This window comes from Arvicanthis niloticus, chromosome 1, assembly GCF_011762505.2.
Source record: "Arvicanthis niloticus isolate mArvNil1 chromosome 1, mArvNil1.pat.X, whole genome shotgun sequence".
In the NCBI taxonomy this organism is placed as follows: Eukaryota; Metazoa; Chordata; class Mammalia; order Rodentia; family Muridae; genus Arvicanthis; species Arvicanthis niloticus.
The window spans coordinates 73,491,392-73,510,328 of NC_047658.1; the positions used below are offsets into that span (position 1 = coordinate 73,491,392).

The window sequence follows — 18,937 nt, forward strand, 5'->3', positions numbered from 1 at the left end:
AAGGAAACAGCTGTTTCTTTGGGAGTATGGGAAATGATGAAGTATTATAACATTGTAAACAGAGAAAGAACTGGATCAAGGAAATGAATCTATACTGGTTTGTATTTAGAAAGGAAGGTCATTAAAATGGAAGAAAAAAAAAACTAGAAAAAGTAGAGATGACACTGGAGCTCAGGCATATGAGATGCACCAGACATGGGGGCACTGCAGAGATATAGGTGAGGGTTTAAGAGGGTGGCCTGCATACTGTCATTGGTGCTGAACATTCCATAGGATTAAAATATAGATAAACTGTATGAAGGAAGAAAGGGTCATAGAACCTGTAGATGAGAGCTCCAAAGTTAGAAACGTCATAAAATGAGAGAGTGTAAGCTTCTCGGTCCAGGAAAACTCCAGTATGACTGGGAAGACCAGGCAGAGAGAGGGCCAAGATACTGGAATTGTGGGCAATGAAACACTTATCAGAGGCATTGTATACAGACCTATTCTTCATCCCTATAACCCAGTAGCCATATTTAGGCTGATAAGTTTCATGTTGTATATCATCACAATCAAATTTGACATTTGAGAACATTTCATTTATTGAAAAAAGTTGGGGTGCAGCATGTGGTCCATCATTTAATTCCAGGAGCTAGGCATCACTTCTAGACATGTCTACTTCCCAGTAATGCTTCTCTGAGCCAATAGTTGGATATCCCAGGGCACCAAAACAACAGATCTCAGAAATTTACACATTCCTTCTATAGGAATTTGTATGTTGTATTTGTCTTTTCTCTTTAATGGCAATGCTTGCCTTTATTTTTTTCACATAGAGTCACATGAACTGCAGAAAAATGAGACAGATTAGTTAAAAGTCACATGAAAGACAGGCATAGCCTTATTTGTAACTTAAGGAACCAAAGCCAGATGGGAAAGAGAGAAAAAAACGTGAAGAAGCCTTGTTTAAAGTCAACTCAAGGATAGGCAGAGTGCTGTGCATAGTGGGAGAAGCAACATGAAACATGAGACTTAACAGAGAAATAAACTCTGGAAGACATTGAGAGGAGAGGGACTCACGGTGCTGTGGGTTTTTTTTTTTTACCCCAATATTACTGGACATCCATGAACTTTGAAATGACAAAAGTTTACAGCAGTAAATACAAGTGAGAGAATCAAACGATTAAAGCCCATCTGATCTCCAGATGAGGGGAAGGTTTGGAAACTCTGATATAGGATGGGATGAATGATGCTTTCTCATCATATACAATGACATCACAGGGACAGACTATCTGCTCTGCTGAGTCCCTCTACCCACATTCAAAATCCTTACTCTCTTCCATATATAGCTCAGCCACATCTAGAGCCACACAATGAATCATAGAATTTATCTGCCCTCACCATGAAATGCTTGTAGCATGCTGTTCAGATCTGGAGCTTGGAATGTTCTTTTGGGGATCATTTGGGGGCTGTTTCAGTCTCAAGGTCTGACTCCTAGAGAGAAAAAAAAAAATTGACCTCCACATCTCAAACCTTTGACCTTTGACACCACTGACTCCCTGCCATTCTTACCATAGATATCCTTGAATTGTCCTGAGAATTTTGAGAAGGAAAAAGAAGATAGACTACTAACTCCAGAGAATGACACACTCATGACCCTGCCCAGTTACTTGCTGTGTGATGTTGGGAAAGTCTTGATTCTTAGAAACACAGAAGAACCTCACCTTACAGTCAAATAATGTGCTTCTTCCACTTTCTCTCCTAGAATCTTTTGAAATGATGAACTAGTGAATTTTAAAGCAAATAAAACTAAAGTAGCAAAAAAAAATTATAGTGGGCTGGGAATGGTTTTACATGTACTTAGGAACAGAGACATAAAGATTTCTGAGTTCAAGTCCAACTTAGTCTACAAAGTGAGTTCCAGGACAGCCAGGGCTACACAGAGAAACACTGGCTGGAAAAACAAAAAACAAACAAACAAACAAACAAACAAACAAAAACAAATCAACCAGAATAAATAAATATTAAATAAATAAATAAGCAAAGAAAGACACAGCATAAAGAAACACAGAAGCAAAGAAACAAAGGAAAAAAACAAAGACACAAAGGAAAGAATGAAAGATGGGTTTCTAAGACCATGGTGTAATAGAGTCACAGAGTGTGGGTGGGAAAGCCATCTGAGGAAAGCCTAGACTTCAAACATTTTGTCAATGAAAATGCTGTCATCCAGCATCTGCTTCAAGTTCTCTTGTTAAGATGACAAAATTTGGAAAAGAAGACAGGAAGACCACACTTAGCCTGACATTAACTCCATATACTAAGATGGAGCCTAGTGCTGACAGCTGGGATGTGACTCTTTACATACGAGAGTGAGGCTTTCCAAAGTCTTGTGATGTATGTGGTCCACCTGCAGCCATTGTTTCACTGCCAAAATATTGTGCCCACAGAGTCAAGTCTCTTTTTAAAACAAATCTAAATACAACCGCAAAGGAAATCTGAATCTTCTCTATCCCCAGGAGAAATGCACAAACACACAGGAATTATTCACACTATATAACTCTGTGAATGTTGCAGACACAGAGGACATACCCTCCATAGGATGAATCCACAAATAAAGCACTTGTTAAGTGTAGGTGCACAGCTACATACAAGCCCATGGTGTGGACAGAATGATGAATCCACAAAAAGTCTGAAAGCACCTGTAGCTACCTACATTTGCTTCAGCCCATTACTGATTCTAGCTCTATAACTCCCTATAACCCAGTCCCCCTAAAACAGAATCTAATCTGTTCTCAATAGTTACAAAATGCCCAGACCCGGCCTTTCTCCTCCCTCTCTTTCCTCTTCCTAGAACTTCAGAATAGTATTATGTGTAAATTCTGCAAAACCCCAGAGATATTTATTCTAGTTAAATATCAAATAATTCTCACCACACGATCGGGCTATCCTTCCCTATCAGCACAGATGTACCTTCTCAGGACATTATTCACATTCTAGGGAGAAGGAGAAAACACAGTTAATATGTTCTTGTTCTTGCTAATCCTGGTCACACTCCCTGGCCACAGAGACAAAGTCAAAAGATAATCACATCAGTCACCCAGTCTTGAGAACATAAAATAAATATGATCCATGGTTCTTTGTTTGACTCTTTTTTTGTCTTATACTACCAGGCGCTGGAGATTGAAGATGAAGAAACAATAGTTTGAAAGCATACATAGGTATTGATGTGCTTACTGATAAACACATAAACAAACATATGACCTTTCTCCTGCTACATATTAGATATCTATTATCTTACTTCCAATTCATATGTATGAGAAGCTGAATTCTAAATTATTGTAGTCATTTAAACATGATGTGGTATATTAATATTGAGGAAGCCAAAAGGACCAGAAACTTAGGACATTAATACTTAAAACCAGCTAACCAGATCTCTCCTAACCTCATCTGCTTTGTCCCTCCACTTCTATGTTCCTTCTCTTTCTGAATTGTCCTGGTTGGAAAGAAGTTGATCTAAAGAGATATGTGTGTCTCTCAATTTGTCTATAAAACTGTTGAAACAAAGACTCCAGAGAAATGAAGGTATCTTCAGGATCTCATATTCCTTTATTCAGAAGAAGAGCTGGTCTCCTCAAAAGATTTCAAACAGTTGTAATGACTTGTCTGACCTCCTTAAAGTATGACACTGTGACACAGATGATGATGGGAGGATGATGGACAGGACCACACCTTGACTTGGACTACACATATGTGCATATTCTTGACTCTCTATTTAAACTTTGATCTCATTTAGGGAATCTGAAGATAGATAGAGGGGTTTTAAAAATCTTTGTTCTTCTTCCAAATGTGGCTCAACTTAGTAAAGCTTTTTCTAATATTAATTTGGATCTTTCATATTGGCTTACTGAGAACAGATATCAAGACCTGACTGAGCAGGTCCACTTTGATAAATATGTTAAATAGACATCTCAGTTCTCCATTTGTTTAGGAGTTGAGACCTATGTCAAAATTCTTATATGTTTGGGTTCCACTGGATATTGGTAGATATATGTAAAGTTACATTCTTAAAGAACTATAACCTTCTTACTCCCTGAAGTTAAGAATTACCAGTAGCTCCTTGAGTATGGTTGAGCTTCCTAAGCAAGTCTACTTTCATACTAGAATTTGGCTTGCACAGTTCTTGGGTTTGGTGTCAAAACCAATCTTAGTTCACATGTGCTGCTGCTAAGCTGTGTCCAGAAGACAGTGTTTTCCTTGTAGTCATCCATCACATCTGGCTCTTACACTCTTTCTGTCCTTTCTTCTGCAATGATCCTGGGCCTTTGAATTAGTGGTACAGTATAGATGTTCTATTTAGGGTTGAACATTCTGCAGTCTCTTGAACTCTTCACCTTGCTGGTTGTGGGTCTCACTCTGTACCCCTGCTGTTCTGCAAGTGACTACATAGACCAGGCTGGCTTTGAACCCACATAAGCTTCATTTTCTTTTGCATCCCAAATGCTAGAATTAAGGGGATGAACCAGCAAATCTGTATCTAGATCAGGAAGATATAGTTCTTTTGTTTGTTTGTTTGTTTGTTTGTTTGTTTCCATACCTGAGACCCTCTCAAGTCCTGGGAACACAGGATACCACACATGGATTTATTTTGTATAACACAAATCAGCATTCCATAGTGAAAGAAATTTTTCAATAGAGCTAATTATTCTAGTTACAGCCGAATTCAGATGCTCAAAATTGTCCTGATGAAGAATGTCTTCAGTATGTTTATGTACGCTGAATCATAATTATAGTAGATAAAATAGTGAGACAATCAGAGATATAATCAGAAGATGAATAGATAAAAATGATTATATGTTCAGTATATATATTAAAATATTAGGCATCTAAAACCAAGAAGTCTTGCCATATGTGGTAACTTCTTTCAACTTAAAGAATTTGTTATACTCACCCAGCTGGAAATAGAAAAAAACCCACTACATGATATTTTTGAAATATGTATAATGTACACATTTGATATGACAACAGTAAAGATTACAATGGGGGATCATCAGGGGCTTGAGGCAGAGAGAAATGAGCAGATTCATTAGTCAAGAGATAAGATTTCATGCTTATGAAGTAGGTCTGCAAACTAGCTTGTTTTAGACAGATTCATAATTCTATCTAATATGAACATTTTTAGTTATAATTAAATCAACACAATGGAAATAAAGCAAGTAAAGGAATATGAAGAATTTCTAGAACTAGCAAGGTCTAGAACCAGCAAGATTGTCAATTTAGATGAAAGAAACAAAGTCCTACAGAGATATTCATCACCAGAATATGACTTTGGTATAAATTATTTAAAATCGTGATAGAGATCAAATACACTACAAACTTTATACCTCTATAGATAAAGAAGACACCTTTCATATCAGTAACTGGAAGACAGAGTCAGAGAAAACTCTCTGAGTTCCTGGATGGAACCCCCACCAACAGCATCCTGTTCCACTGTAATCAGAGGCAGTGGGGGGAAAAGTCTCAAATCATCACATGGAGAAACAACCTCTACTACTTTTAAATTCTGGTGAAGTGACTAACTTGATGGTTGAAAATGTGCTGCACACATGTTCAGGAATATAGCAGAGTAACAAATACCTATGATGGAAAGATTTCCAAGGATCAGCTTCTGCACTGCATAGTTATTAATAAACCGATAAAACAAACTTCCTCTCGGCAATTATGCATGTAGCAGTGCCTCCTGCCTCGGAAACTGATTCAGAAAAGAAACTTCCTCTGCTGCTCCAGCTCATTTTCAGACTCTTCCAGCCTTTTCATGACATCTTCCTTCTCTTTCTTCAGCTCCTGCAGCTCCTCATTCTCCTTGGAGTCCAGGAGGTCTCTCAGTCCTTTAAGCCCCATCTGAACATTGTCTATATCACTCTGTATTTGGTTCTTTAGGGGTAAGAAGAGGGAGAGGAATTCAGTCTGTCCAAATGGGACCAGGAGATAGAGAAATACTGCTCTGGGTGGGGAGCTTTCACAGGGAATTGAGCTTGGGAAAGGGAAGGGATTCTTAGGGAAGCATGTGTCTTCTTTTTAATGTCTGTTCAGGACATTGCAAAACAAAGATCTTAGGCCATCTCTACCAAGGACACCAGATCCAAAGCAGGATGGCTGGGCAAGACTCAGTTTTCATACAGGTGCCCTGTTGTGGGTTGGTTCCAATGCTATTTATATTAATTCGGTTCCTGAAATCACACAGGAACTGCAGTCTGCATTGAGATCCCTGCCCCCTGTTGGCTCTGATTGAGAAATAAAGTTGCCTGAGGCTAATGGCTGGGCAGGGAGACAGAGGCAGGACTTTTAGGATTCCTGGGCAAGAAGCCAGAGGAAAGAGGGAGAGGGGATCCGACCATGACAGGGCAGGAAGGGGTGTGTGTGTGTGTGTGTGTGTGTGTGTGTGTGTGTGTGTGATGGCTGCAATACAGGTGTAAAGGGGAAAGTTACCCCCAACGGGGTGCTTGAGGTCCAGAACACTGGGACAGGTGGCAAGAAGTGCGCATGTACAGACTGGGAGGATAGAGTGGATTTACTAGTTTACTGCCTCAGAGTGCCTGAAACACTTTTCCCATTTACAATAATCCTCATTTCTTCTACGAATCGCCATAGGAAGCCAAGCCTCAGGAACACATCTGTGGCCTGGTCCCAAGCCTATTCCCAACAATTGGAGTTTCAGAAGCCACCACGGGAGTAGAAGCCAGCAGCCATTCTGACCAAGCACTCTCCATGGTGCCAGCTCCTCACAAAGCCCAGCTCAGTTGTGATCCACTGATTCTGTCTCTCCAGCTCCAGGGGAACCATTAGGGAGGAGTAAGCAACCTCTTGGCTTCATCATCTCCCAGGAAGCTAAGACCCCAGGAGCTTCTTGTCTAAGTCCCTCCTGGGCATCACACTGATGCCCTTAGGAAGGATCCTCACTAGCCTCCCAGTCAGCTCTCTGCTGTTGAAGGTCATCCTGCCATTCATCACATCTTTTCTCATCTTCCATCAGCTTCTGCAGAGTTTCCTGCAGCTTCTCCTGTGAGAAAGGAATTGTAGCAGAGTCAAGTTGTGTGATTAGGAGGACTGCTGTTCCCAAGCAAAGGACAAGAAACTTCTGGAAAGACAGGAAGCCTAAGACTGTTCTCTTTTTAAAAACTCTTGTCAATATTTATGTACATAAAACATGTAAACCTTAAGTCTAGGTCTCAATCAATACATTTATTTATTTATTTATTTATTTATTTATTTATTTATTTATTTATATTTTTGGTTTTTCAAGACAGGGTTTCTCTGTGTAGCCCTGGCTGTCCTGGAACTCACTCTGTAGACCAGGCTGGCCTCGAACTCAGAAATCCACCTACCTCTGACTCCCAAGTGCTGGGACTAAAGGTGTGTACCACCACTGCCCGGCTAACACTTGTGTTTATACATACATAGCCCCCATTTAAACAAAGACACAGACATCTCTGTTAGTCCATCATCCCACCAAGTATACACCTTTTTCTTCTTCCAGAATCATAGAACTAGGACATTTTTGTTAGTTTTCTGATTTTCAGGTAAGTATATACATATATTATATGCCCTCTCAATGTCCTATTTGGTACCTGGAAATTCTTTTCTTTTTTATCAGTGGGTCTTGTTATGTAGCTGTGGCTGGCCTAGAATTTCTATTTAGACAAATATACTTCTGAAATTCAGATATCCACTAGCGTCAGCCGCCAGAGCTGCGGAACTGAAGCAGGCATCGCCACACTGGCCATGTTCACTTTCCTTTTTCTTTTCCTTTTTTTAAGTGTATTTTTTTTTGTAGTTAAGATATATTTCCTTCACTGAAAATAGATTTTTTTTTCATGCAGTATATGTTAAAGGAATCTTGTTTAAAAAGATTTTTATTTATGTATATGAGCTCTATTTACATATATACCTGCATGACAGAAGAGGGCATGATATACCATTATAGTTGGCTTTGAGCCATCATGTGGTTGCTGGGAACCAAACTCAAGACCCCTGGAGGAGCATCCAATGCTCTTAAGTGCCAAGTTGTCATTTCAGACCCTTGCAATATTTCTGACTAAGGTTTCTCCTCCCATTACTCTTCCCAGTACCTTCTCACTTTCCTTCCCATTCAATTTCACACCTATTGTGTCTCTTGTGGGAAAATAAAAAGGCATACGAGGAATAATGAAAGAATAAAAATAAATATAATAATTGAAATAACAAATACGTTATAATATGATAAAACAAAGAAACCAGAAAAACAGCTAAATAAAGAGCACAAAACGTGCATATAGAGGGAGAGACACACAAGTTCCTAACATGCGAATCCCATAAAAATTGAGGCCATAATATAAAAGCAAAGGAACTAGAAGGAGCAGGGGGTGGGGGAAGCTCTGACTTGTCATTATGAGAGAAGAAACCTCCTCCAAATAAGGGCTCTGTGCATTTTATGCTGGTCATCTGTCTATTGCTGGGTATGGGGACCTTTCTTTAAGAATGGTGTATTTCCCCAGTGTGACTCCCTTGGAGAAAAGTAATTTTTCAGTTCAAGTAGCTATCAGTTACACATGCTTCTAGATTAGTAGTGGGGACATGTGTCTACTCCTCTTTCTTGTTCTAGAATCCCATCTGGCACAGTTCCTTGCAGGCCCTCTGCATGCGGCATAGCCTCTCTGAGTTTATATTTGGGTTTCAAATCAAACAATAACCACAGAAAACAAAGTTCCAGCACAGAACCTGCCTCTACGTATTTCATTATGAAAAACTTCCTCTCCTCCCTGATGTTTCAGCTGCCACATGCACATTCTCTTCACTGCTGTGCGTTATGTGTTTCTAATCCCATTATTTAAAGTCTCGAGACTGCATTTTAGGTCCTTCTACTGAATTTGACATTATCATTGAAAGGAGATAGCCATGGGATAAATCAGGAGCTGTTCTTCTGCCCCTGGACATCACCTGAACTTCAAAGAAGCAGTTCTAAAATATTTTTTTCTATCCTAGTGTTTGTTGTCAAGGTAGATTCACTTACACTTCAGTGGAATAAATCATCATGTCTTTTTAGGTCTTAAAAGTTATAAAAAGAATGGAATAGCATAGCAAGTTTCAAGTCTATAATATGCAGGTAAGTACCTGGTCACACAAAGATGAGCTTTCTCATCTCTTACTGTTTTCTGTTTTGTTTCTTGTATCTTCCTGCTCCTTACCTTGTACTCATGGTCAACCTCTTCAATGAGAGCTGTCTGGTGACCACGGTGCTCCTGAGATCGCTCACAAACCCAGCAGATGGCCATCATGTCCTCCTTACAGAAGAGCTGGAGTTTCTCTCCATGGTGTGCACAGACAGTCACCTTCTGCTTCTCCTCTGGGATGAACTTGAACCCCTCGAGCCTCTCGACTATATTGGCTATTTGTCAATTAGTTCTCAGATTCCCAAATGGGACATGAACTGGGCACACAGGGCAGCTGCCCTCCTTTTTTGTGCCTCTGCTGGACTCATAGTTGAGTGTGATGCAGGCTTGGCAGAAGCTGTGGTCACAATCAGTGCTCACAGGTTTCTTCAGGAGCTCCAGACAGATAGGACAGGTCGCCTCTTCCTTTATCATCTCGAGGACTGATGAGGCCATCATTGCTGTGATCCTGTGTCATAGCACTTCTGCTCAGGTGCTTGTGTGATAGGGATGGGGAAATGGGGCCATGTAAGAAATAAGAGTTTCTGAATGAACCCTGTGCAGAGGTCAAGGAAGGACCACAATGGTAAGTTAAAGAACAAAGAAAGAAATTTGGAAGAAGCTTTAGTGACATTTGTCATACTCTCATGAGCTCTACTCTTAGGTTACCCAAAATGACAAATTTCATGCACTAGATTGTCATTTCCCTTTTATGGAAATGCAAAAAGAAAGTGTTTCCTTTCAACAACCCGTGTAACCTCCTGTCTTCCTTCCTTGTCTTTCCCAGAACTATCTTTGGTGTTACAAATACCAAACTACCATGTCTCTGCCCACTGTACTTGTTCTTCTATCAGTGTTAGTAGTGTGGCTCACTCTGGTCATCTCCTTACAAGTTTCTTACTACGAGAAAGATTTAGTGCTTACTTGCCGTGTAATCATTCCCATGTCCTGGTGCACACACACAATGATTTTTCTGATTGCCATTTAATAAAAGAGTACATGTGTGTTTTTTCACATGGATAAGCTAATCTCTGCACTAGATGTATAGGGATGATCACTTGGGAGAGTCATTTGTCCTCAATAAACTGAAAAGATGAAAATCATCCTTCTGGAGTCTTTTTTCTCAGATGCTTGCTCTAACCCATAGAGAACACCACAGGAAAAAGTAGTGGCCACTAGGAGACAACTGGCAGCCAGAACAAAGGTTGTGTGGAATTATGCCCCTAGTTACTTAGGGTTCTGAGGAATCTTATATCTATAAATGTTAAGATTTTATCATAGTCTAAACATTTGCCAAAAAACATTGATGGGTGACTCCATGTATGTATGCCAGCATGATACTGAGTTCAAGACCATATCAAAAACTATACTTCAAAGTATACACATTTTGTGCACCTAATAACATGTAATATTAGTTCAGCATGAAGTACCAGTGGACGAGCCACACCACATTGACAAACTGAAGACAAGAAACACTTGTTGGCCAGGTGGTACTAGTGAATGCCTTTAAGGCAGGAGGATCTCTGTGAGTTCAAGGCCAACGTGGTCTACAGAGTGACTTCCAGGACACCTAACACTGCACAGATACCTTGACTCATTGATACAACACTCAGTCCCCACAAAAGAAACTCTTATCATCCTTTGCCTGTGAAATATTTGAAAATATATACTGTGTTTTTTCAAGAAAAATATTTCTAAAACTGTCTAGAAATAGATGTAAATGTCCATATTGGTAAGCCAAAAATGATAAGCCCACTGCTAACCTATAACAAAATTAGGGCCATAGAAAACCTTTTCTTTAAAATCATTCATAAAACAAGCAAACTTATTTTATCACCTCTATTCATCATAGCAGAGCAAGTACTTAGAATAAACAAAAATTGAAAAAATAAAAAGGATGCAACTAAGAGCTGTTTTACAGATGAAAAAAAGAAAAAAGCCAATGAGCTCAGTAAAGATGCAAGGTATCACATATCGCAAAGTCACAAATAGTGAGTAATTTGGAAAGGAAATGAAGAAGCTGGGCGTGGTAGTACAGGCCTCTAGATCCAGCTTCATGGGAATGCTGAGGGCAGAGGATGGCGAGCTCAAAGCTATTATGACTCTATCAAAACAGTGATAAATTGGGAACAAAGGGAAAGTTCTGGAGGGATCCCTGAATGGCAAGAGCACTGCCTATTCCTGTAGAGATCCAGGGCTCCATTCCCAGCCTGCACATAGCTCTCACAGCCCCTCTAACTTCAGTTTCAGTAGATCTGTCAACCTCTCCCAGCATCTGCAGGTATGGCATGCCTACGGTGTAGAGGTATGCATGCAGACAAATACCTATTTATATAAGATGAAAATAAATTAATAAATAATTTTAGGAAAAGAAATAAGAAGAATAATTATATTTATGAAGTCATCAAAACCAAGAATGAACAAAATAGGGAAATAATCACTGTAAGATGCAATGGCTGCTCAAAAAACTATGATAGTATTGAAAGAAATTGAAGTTGGTACATTTACATGAGGATACGTGATCTCACGGCTTTGAATACTGTTACAATGTCTATGGGGGGGCTAGGCAGATGGTTCATGGGTTTAGTTCACTGGTTGCTCTCTCAGAAAACTTTGATTCTGTTCCTAGTTCTGCAAGATAACTCAGAAATTTCTGTAACTCCAATCCTAGGGGAATCTGCCACCCTCTTTCGGCATCTGTGTACACAGGACATTCAAGTAGTGAACAGATACATGTCCAGTAAGACACTGATACACATAAAATAACATCAAATCAAAATGAATAAATGCATCAAGAAATGACATACTAATACTACCTAGGGCTGGAGAAAGGGCTCAGTGGTTAAGAGTGCTTATTGCGCCTACAGAAGATTCAGTTCTATTCTTGGCAGCCACATACTGCAGCTCACACCGATCTACCTATAACTTCTGCTTCAGACAATCCAGCATCTCTGTCACCACAGGCTCTTCTTCCCTTCAAATGTATATTTACACAGACAGACATACACATTCACAACTCAAAACACAATAAAATGTGTGTGTGTGCATGTGTGTGTATGTTCTGGGCCAGTAGTGTTTTTCCATACATCTATGGACTATATACTCTCTGGGTTCTTGGTTACCCAAGCAGTGTTAGGTATGGGTTCCCTCTTGTGGAGTGGACTTTAGTTAATTTTTGACTACTTCCACAAGTTCTGTGCTACCATTGTTCTAGCATATTTTTCGAGCAGAGCAGACTTGAGGCTGGTTCATAGTATAAGTAAATGGAGGGAAGCTGCAGAAAGCTCGGGACTTCTAATCACAGAGACAGAAACAAAAGGAATGTGCCCATAGAATCATGGGTAAATATACTATTACACAAAGAAACCTTAAGCTCTTGTTTCCAAACACCACTCTGGCTTAACTCCCAAGGGAGGAGAGAGCGCATGGCATGTCTTGGAGCAAGAGGTTTTGGTGTAACTCAAAGTTAAAGATGAGAAAGAAGAGTATTAAGTCCACCTGGAAAAATAACAGGACTTCTCTAGTTCTTGAAAGCCGTCTTCCTCAGGCTACTTCTCCCTCTTGCTCTCCAATCCCAGAACATTCAGCAGGAGGCCAGCAGTACCCGGTCCCAGCCCTTTCTCATTTTCAACTTAAACTCACCAGAGCAAGGACAGTGTTTTCTTATAAATTCCTCCAAACTCGGCACCCTAAAACTGTTCTCACATCTTCAGACACCAACCTAGAGACCCAAAACCTGTGGAGAGGAGCAAACGGAGGCCAAAGAATTCTAGAGAACTCAGACACTAAGCTGGTCCTCTGGTGAACCAGGAGGGAAATGAAAGTTCAGACTTTGAAGGTTGGAGCTGAAAAAGAGGGACTTTTAGTGAACTACTAACCAACAGGGTGGCACCCCATCACTAACTGGGGTTTTACCACCAGAGAGAGTCAGTTTCCTTGGGTCAGCTCTGCCTTCCAGGAGCTTAGGACATTTTTCAGAGCTACAAGAACTTGTTATGTCACTTGTTCAGACTCATGATACAGTCAACCAAAAATTCCTGACCCTCTGGAAACCTGCCAGTGATGGAAAGAAAGACTTCTCCATGGTTTCTCCTGCACCTGAGCTTCTGGCTGGGTGTTGCCTTGGTGGCAGGTGTGGCCCAAAGGGAAGAAAAAACAAGGCTAGGGACAGAAAACTGCAGTAATCCTCTGAGGTTGGAGCTGGACTCTTTCAGGATGAGACCAGGAAGAAGTTGCAGTTCAGGGAAGCTGCCACACAGCAAGATTTCCCACCCAGCAGGGACAGGATGGGGAGGAGTCATGTGCAGAGCCAGGCAGAAACACCTCACCACACTCCCAGCAGGTAGAGTAGTGAGCTGCAGAGGGCTCGCCAGCTGCCCCGTGGGCTCCTCCAGATTATGTACTCTATGGCTGAAGAGACCTAGTTGTTTCACAGAAATGATCTAATGCATTGATTCATTTCCCCCATTCCAAGAGTCCCTCACCAGAATGTCTCACGTGATCCCATTTGATTTAGGATTTGTATTGAAGACCTGTAATAGTGATGCAAAAGTCCCTGAGTAGAAGTTGGAAATCTGTAGGGCTATGAATGGGCTTCTATGAGCCTAGTTTTCTCCAGCATTATGGAGCCCTGTGATGCACCCTCAGCACTGTACAAAACCAGGTGCACACACACACACACACACACACACACACACACACACACACACACATATCATCATCATCATCATCATCTGTCTCCTTACTCCTCTATTGTGATAAACACCATGACTGGGACAAGTTATAAGGAGAGTATGTGATTTGGGGCTCACAGTTCCAGTGGGTTAGAGTTCATAACCACCACACTGCGGAGCATGGCAGCAGGCAGGGAGACATGGTGCTGGAGCAGAAAGAAAGAAGTCACAACTTGAGACACAAACTTGACACAAACCTGAGGCAGAAAGAATGGAGGTGGTGGTCAGAATCTATTGAGTCCTGAAAGCTAGCACCCCTGACATACCTTCTCTAATAATGTCATATTCCTAATCTTTCCTGAACAGTGTCCTACTAACTGAGAACCAAGTATTTAAAGATATAAGCCTCTGAGGCCATTCTTCTTGAAATCAGCCCAGGATTCTACTGCTTTGCAGCTGGCTGCATGAGGATCAGGAGCTCAAAGGTCATCTTCAGCTGTGGTGACTGACATCAGGACAGCATGAAAAACATACAAAACTTTCCAAAGTGAAAAGAAAAGGAGAAAGAAAGTAAGGAAGACACACACACACACACACACACACACACACACACACACAGAGAGAGAGAGAGAGAGAGAGAGAGAGAGAGAGAGAGAGAGAGAGAGAGAGAGAGAGAAAGGGAGAAAGAAAGAAGGAATTAAGAAAGAAAGTTAGTTGAGTGAGGGAATGATAGAGAAGCCTGTGCAGTCACCATGACCTCTCATCCCCACTCCTGTTGCCTCTCTCATTATTTCCTTACATTCTCAGGTCTACTGAAATACGTATGACACGATGAGTGACAGTAGATATGACCCAGTAGTTTGAATTTATTTCACATATCTGTTGTCTTTTCCTCCTTCTCCTCTTCTTTCTTTGAAATATACTCTCAACGTGTACACCAGCCTGACCCTAACTGAAATCTAGTTCCCTCAGCCTCCCTAGTGCTGGGATTATGGACTTTTGATGTTATTGTTTAGTTTGGTCTTTGACTTTCAGGGATTGAAACCCAGGCCTTGTGGATGCTGTGCTAATTCTCCGTCCCTAGCCATACCCCTACCTAAATTTTACATCTTGTTGAGGTCATGAGCTTTTACTGTTGTTCTTGCTTTGGACACAACTATTGACAATGTTAGAATGTTCCTACCTTCTGAATTGTTAATCATTATGTAAAACTTTTTTACAATTTGTTTTTTAGGCAGGATTTAGTCTATATTTAGGCTTGGGCTGCAAGTAACTAAGTGTTCAGGATGGTCTCCAATTCCAGGCAATACTCTTTTCCAAGGACATCCTGTGACTACCCTAGCACTGCCTGATGTTTGACTGTGGTTCTTTGATTCTTTTTCCATCAGCTGCTGGAAGAAGCCTCTCAGGACACAGTTATGCTGGGCTCCTTTCTACAAGGATAGTAGATTATCACTAATAGTGTCAGAGGTTGGCTTTTTCACAGAGGATGAATGTAGTGGGTTTGGCCTAATGCTGCTTATTTTTTAATGTTAATTTGGGTCCCTCAAAACTGTTTGCACAAGATAGTCTGCACATAAGACACTAAGGGACCCTGACCCCAGTTAATTCTGATTGGTAAAAATGCCAGCAGCCAATAGCTGGGAGAAGAGACATAGGCAGGGGTTAGGTTTCCTTGGCTTGGGACCATAAGAAGAGTCTACAAGATATATATATATATATATATATATATATATATATATATATATATATATATATATATATATGCCTGTGCATATATATCTATATCTATCTATCTATCTATCTATATATCTCTCCATATATATATATATATATATATATATATATATATATATATATATGGAGAGAGAGAGAGAGAGAGAGAGAGAGAGAGAGAGAGAGAGAGAGAGGATAGAGAGAGAGCCTCCATGCCTTAGAAGAGTATACAGGAGAGAGACAAGAGCCATGGGGTAGAGAAGCAAGGAGAACACCCTGTGCTCTGTGCCAAGAGAACATGGCCTAGAAGACTGACTAGTTGGAGTTAAAAGCAGCCAAGATGGCACATAGAAATTAATAAGTAGTAGTTTGGAGTTATCAGTATTACATAGTCTGTAACAGCATGGAGGGTAGGCACAGGATTTATTAAAATATTCCTACTACAGATGGGCTCAAGTTAGAGTAGTCACTAATTGCCTTTTCCCTCAGTCTCTGCTTCCTCTTCAGCTCTGTGCATCTTGTATGCAGGACAGATTTTGGGTTGAATGTGTTTTGGTTGGGTTGATGTCACCCTCTCTCCAGTAGAAATCCCATCTGGCTACAGGAGGAGACCACTTCAGTCTCCACATCCTTAGCTAGTAGGAGTCTCAGCAAGGGTCACCCCAGAACCTCCCCTACCCTAGGTGTCCAGCTCCTCCCAGAGATGCCTCCCCCATTGATTGGCATTCTCCCTCGTAAGCCCCTCCAACAACCATTCTCCCCATACCAGATCCCCATCCCCATCCCAGATCCACTCCTCACACCCTGTTCCTGTTTGTTCCCTCCCTCCATCCACCTCAGATGAGTATTTTGTTTTCCCTTCAGAGTGAGATTCCTCCATCCTCTGTTAGGCCTTGCTTCTTGATGAGTTTCTTTGGGTGTGTGAATTGTAATATGGTTATCCTGTACTTTATGACACATGCGTGCTTATAAGTGAGTACATACTACGTATGTATCTCTGCATTTGGGTTTGGGTATTATCATTCTTCTTTTAAATTAATTAGTTTATTTATTTACATTTCAGATGTCCCCATCATGGTCTCCCCTCCTCAAACACCCCTCACTATCATCCTCCCCTTTGCCTCTGAAAAGGTGCTCCTCCACCCATGGCACCAAGCATCTCCCTTCCCACTGAAGTCAGATAAGGCAGTCCTCTGCTATATATGTAATGGGAGCCATGGACCTCACCATGTTGGGTGGTGGTTTAGTCCCTAGGAGCTTTGTTGGGTCTGGTTAGTTGATATTGTTGTTTTTCCTGTGGGATTGTAGTCTCTTCAGCTCCTTGTCCTTCCCCTAACTTTTCCATTGGAGTCCCTAGACTCAGTCAAGTGGTTGGCTGTGAGTATCTGCATCTATCCTAGTCAGATGCTGGCAGAGCCTCTCAGAGGATAGTCATACCAGGCTCCTGTTTGAAAGCACATCTGAACATCAGAAATAGTGTCTGTGCATAGGATGGATCCCAAGGTGGGGCAGTCTCTGGATGGACTTTCCTTCAGTCTCTGCTCCAATTTTTGTCCCCGTGTTTCCTTTAGACAGGGACAATTCTGAGTTAAAAATTTTGAGATGGGTGGGTGGCCCCATCTCTCCAGTGGGACCCATGTCTATCTACTGGAGGTGGTCTCTTCATTCTCTTCATTCTCCCCAGTGTTGGGTATTTTGGCTAATGTCATCCCCACAGGGTCCTGAGAGCCTCTGGCATTACTGGCATCTGGAACTTTCTTGTGTTTCTCCCCGTTTCCCACCCCCACTGCTACTTATCTCTATTCATTCTCCTGGCCCTCTAGACTTCTTTCCTGTCTCTTCCCATACCTGGTTTCACTCCCTTCCCTCCCTCCCCTCTTCCACCCAGCCCCTCCTTCCCTCTGCCTCCTGTGATCATTTGTCCCCCTTTTATGTAGGATTGTACCCTCCACACTTTGACCTTCCTTCTTATTAAGTGTCTTCTGGTCTTTGAGTTGTATTGTGGGTATCATGAGTTTTGTGCTAATATCCACTTGATATTAGTGAGTACATAATATGTTATCCAATTATCAGTGAGTACATACTATTTATGTCCTTTTGGGTCTGGGTTTCCTCACTCAGGATAGTTTCTAGTTCCATCCATTTGCCTGCGAATTTCATGAAGTCATTGTTTTAAATAGCCAAGTTGGATTACTGTATATTGCTTTGATTATGTTTAGGTATGTGCCTTGAATTTCTGATCTTTTCAAGGCTTTTAACATAAAGGAGTATTGTATTTTTCACAGGCTTTTTCAGCGTCTACGGAAATGATCATGTGATTTTTTTTCTTTGAGTGTGTTTATATAGTGGATTACGTTGATGGATTTTTGTATATTGAACCATCCCTCCATCCCTAGGATGAAGTCTACTTGATCTCGGTGAATGATGGTTTTGATGTGTTCTTGGATGCAGTTTGAGAGAATTTTATTGAGAATTTTTGCATTGACATTCATAACCAAGATTGGTCTGAAGTTATTTTTCTTTGTTGGGTCTTTGTGCTTTAGATATCAGTGTAATTGTAGTTTCATAGAACGTATTAGGCAGTGTTCCTTCTGTTCCTATTTTGTTGAATAGTTTGTGAAGTATTGATATTAGGTGTGCTTTAATACCATCTGGCCTTGGGCATTTTTTTTTTTTTTTTGATTGGGAAAATTTAATGACTGCTTCTATTTCCTTAGGAATTTTGGGACTGTCTAGATACTTCGTCTGATCCTAATTTTACTTTGGTACCTAGTATCTGTCGAGAAATTCGGTCATTTCATCTAGATTTTCCAGTTTTGCTGAGTGTAGGCTTTTATAGTAGGATCTGATGATTTTTTTTACTTTCTCAGTTTCATTTCAGATTTTATTAATTTGGATGCTGTCTCTGTGACCTTTAGTTAGATTGGTTAAGGTTTTATTTATCCTGTTGATTTTCTCAAAGAACCAGCTCTTAGTTTTGTTCATTCTTTCTACAGTTCTCTTTGTTTCTAATTGGTTGATTTCAGCCCTAAGTTTGAGGATTTCCTGCCATCTATTCATCTTGGGTGTGTTTGCTTCTTTTTGTTCTAGAGCTTTCAGGTGTGCTGTTAAATTGTTAGTGTAGGATCTCTCCAATTTTTTTTTATGAGGGCACATAGGGCCATAAATTTTTCTCTTAGCACTGCTTTCATTGTGCCCCATAAATTTGGGTATGCTGTGCCTTCATTTTACAGTGTTTAGTGTAAGTTGCATTGATTGTACACCTTCTAGTTGTGTTTGTGTTTTGAAATCCAGCATATCAGTTACGGAAGTCTATCAACCAACTTTTGTTTTAGTGCCCTGAGTATCACAGAACCTTGATATACTAAAAATAGCTCGCAAGTACTG

The 18,937-nt window shown here is 40.7% G+C and overlaps 1 pseudogene; it reads right to left on the reverse strand.

Moving 5' to 3' along the window:
* Positions 1-226: 226 nt before the first annotated feature.
* Positions 227-9,648, reverse strand: LOC117723112 (tripartite motif-containing protein 30A-like; annotated as a pseudogene).
* Positions 9,649-18,937: the final 9,289 nt, after the last annotated feature.